This window comes from Hakea prostrata, chromosome 5 (assembly GCF_041222555.1).
Source record: "Hakea prostrata isolate BN-2017 chromosome 5, UWA_Hpros_2, whole genome shotgun sequence".
Classification (NCBI taxonomy): Eukaryota; Viridiplantae; Streptophyta; class Magnoliopsida; order Proteales; family Proteaceae; genus Hakea; species Hakea prostrata.
In genome coordinates, this window is record NC_142604.1 from 55,395,781 (window position 1) to 55,399,496 (window position 3,716).

Below are 3,716 nucleotides of genomic sequence, written 5' to 3' on the forward strand. Positions count from 1 at the left end.
GCAACCAGCTTCCTGATCTTAACTTGGAAAGCTTGGTTCTGCTTCTCATTTCTGGAAAGTTTGGATGTTATGGTTCCTATCTCCTTCTGGGAGGTGGTCAAGAGACTCTCCAGTTCTTGGTTCCGCCATTGGAGTTTAAATCTTTCTGACTCTATGGAAAGGTTATCTCCCACCAATTGCTGATTTAGCTTGTCCGCCACTTCCTTTCCCTTGAATGCTTCATCTCTCTGCTTCAAACACTGGGCACTACTATTAATTAGCTGCTGGGCTCGCTCTTTAGCATCATCTAGTTGCTTCAGCAGTGAGGCCCTCTCTTTTGCAATAGCAGTATAGTCAGACTCCAGGACAATATTCTTATGTGGGAAATCTGCGGAATTCTTCACTTAAAACGACACTTCAGAACACAGAAACTTGCTCCGGCGAAGTATACCTTCGGTCAGGAAGGCATTCTCATAAACATTTCTGAGAAGCAAAACCCAAAATGTATGAGAAAAATTTTATGGAGAAAGAAAAACTGATCTGGAAAGAGATGTCTTATTCAGCTAAACGGGAGGATAAAAGGTGCAGTGGAAGGTTGTCGGCCACTATTTTGTCATCTAAGGCCACGTCGTGTTCCAACCGTTCTCTCATCTTAGCAGGATGGCTGGAGAGGCCTCCTTCTGCCGAAATATTCCACCGAGGAATCCAGGTGGCATTTTGCAGCTCAGTTGGGCCCTCAGAGGTTTGAGTCTTGCTAGCAGATCGTGAGCCTGAAGCACCCTGTGATGTGGAGGCAGACCTCAGCACTCTGGGGGGTGGCAAAGCGTACGGGCACTAGGAGCCTATAGAACCACATCATCAAAAGATTCGGGGATTGCTGTTTGTGCCACCACAGGGGAAGCACGAAGGGAAGAATCATCAAAAGCTTATAATTCAGGAAAACAGGACGCAGGGGTCCCATGCCCAAGAGGGACTTTGCTGGTTCTTGGAGGGGTGCCTTGAATAACTTTTTCCTCGCTCGTCTTCCCTGCGGAGGATGACCTTGGAGTGCCAGCTAGATCGCTTTTTGGACCCTTTCCAGTATCACCAATCTTCATTCTTTTTTCTTTTCCTCTCGTCCTAAGAGGCGACGACAATCGTTTGTGACCTTTGTCCTTGTTTGCTCTTTGTTTGGTAGAGGCCGGGGATGCACGGTCCTCACTTGAAACAGTAATAGGGTCCTCTTCTTCCCATGTGGCAGGAAGGCCAATCTCCTTTTTCACTGCTTAGAGAACCTCCTTCAAGGTTTTCAACTCTGAATCGACATGGATCCTCGACACACGCTGAGGGAGCACGACAAAAGGGGTTGGGGAATCATTCTTTGATTCCTGGACTTTTTCATGTTCAAATCTGGTAGCCGTCTGAGAGAGATTGTACCTCTAGAGGAGGGCTTCTTTGTCAATCTGCATAGCAGGAGCTACAAAAGATAAAACCTCTCAGTAAGTGGGTATATAGTTTCGATCTCAGTCATTGAGAAAGAAAAAGGGATTAGGGGGCTCACCAGTCATCACCCCCCCACAGAATAAGGGAGGCTTCATAGTCCATCTCACAACCGTGAATGGGCCCCCCTCTCCTTTTAGAAAAATGTTGAAAAAACGTTCTTCTTTCTTTCCTAAAGAGGGCTTATCTTCAACCTCTTAATGTCTGGCGAGGAGATGGACGACCAAGCACAAGAGATGTATCCTGAGGGGACTTTATATACCTCTCCTTCCATCTCTTATGGGTCTGAGGCAGAGTTCCTTCTTCCAAAACCATGAATTTGTGAGTGGTCGTACCACTCTTACTGAAGCCGTACCAGCCGACTTCGCCAACAGCCCTAACGGAAGTAAGACTCCTGTACAGATCTAAACTGCATTCTACACCAAAACGGTGGGCAACACCCTATGAAGCCAATAAGGTATTTCCACCCATTGGGGGCCAACATACCTGGATTGAGCCTATAGTACTCTAAAGTTTGTTTAACAAAAGGGCACAGAGGGAGTCTTAGGCTACCCAGTAAAGAATCAAAGTACAAAGGGATTTCAACCTTTGCGAGAAAGTTTGCCCTTTCATAAGGATCAGGGAGCCTAACCTGAAAATCTTCATGGATTTTGAAGGCGGCCTTCATTAATGTCACGTGTGACAGACGGAGAAGGCTGGGGTAATCCAAAGGCCCTAGTCTGGGTTTAGAAGAACGTTGTTCTACAAAAGATAGAAGTCGAAGATAGGCTACAGTAGCCATACCAGCGCGGTCAAGAGGAGCACTCTGTTGGGCAGTGGACGGAACAACCGAAGAGGAACCACCGACTTCTAGGGCAACGCTTCCCTCTTCTTCTTTCTTCTCGGTCGAAGGACTCAGAGGGTTTGTGGTAAAGGGTTGGGTCTTCCTCGCGCTCTTCTTCCCCATTTCGTCCAAAAAAATGCTGATTGACCTCTCCAAGGATCGATGGATGCGCTCAATCTCGTTCGCTAGGATTCAAAGAAGAATGGTAAAAGTTGCAATACGAACAATAACAAAGGAGGGTCACGAACGTCTAATTTATAAGACACCTTTTTGGGAACCAAGCGCAACGTTTGGGGATTTTTTTTTATCCTCGCATCTCATCATCACGACGCTTCGTCCCTAGTAAGGGGTAGATAACTAAAACACCTGGCGATTGAATAGAGGTCTTGGGAAGACACACACGCCGCCAATGAAGGCGTGAGTAGTTGGCATAATCGGCAGTTCCTGCCAGCATTAAATGTTGTAATTCATCATGCCTGGAAGCTTGTTTAAGAAGAAGATCGCTTAGTAGGAAGCCGTTTCGTTCTCCCGAGAAGACTCTCCAAAACTTCAAAAGCTCATTAAGGTGGGAATCAAATAATCTCCATGACAAAAGTTCACCATAAAGATTAGGGGGCTAATGTTATCGTCGTGTCTATATCAGCCCATAAAGATAATTCCTGGTTTAGACCTGAAATGGCTTTTGGGCCTGGGTTTTCCTTCAATCTATCCTCATACCAAGATTTTACCTGCCGGGAAGAAGGTCTTAAGGCCCAGGCCAACTCATCATCTCCAGTAAGGCAGGGACGATTTAGGTGGCACAAGGCCAACATGCTTAAATCCAATTCCCGTGTGGGAATTCAATTATATCAAAGACACTGCATGACCAAAGATATCCTCGAGCTTTGGGACGAGAGTATCTATGTTCCTTTCAGGAGGCTCCGACACATCGTAAATAGGGACAAGGCGCGTCGATTGGACCTTCTTGAGGGCTGAGGCAATCATCTTGGCAACACTTGGGGCCCCTAGATATCGGAGGCCACCTCCACCTTCCACCAAGAGAGGCGGGCTATCTTCGAAGGTATGAATCCATTATATATCCCATCAGTGAGCATGAACAAAGGTAAGCTCTACGCATTCCAGCCTTCATTCTTTTGTTTCCAACCTTTAAGAGCATGATCTTCATCATCTCTTGGGGCTTTTTGCTCCTCAATGGAGTCTCCAATTTATTGGCCTAGACTAACTCGATCGTCGGAGGTGGCTTCCCGTTCTCAGAGGCGGCCCGCTTTCACTTTGTTTTGGTCTCAGGGGCAAGGCCTGGATCAAAAGAGAATCTTGGAGCTAAAATCATATTTCTTGCACCAATAGTTGGAAACAACGCCATTACTCCTCTATTGCTTTATAGACCTTTGAATTCTGAAGTCCAAACTCAAGACTTTGACATGATAATGGAGAA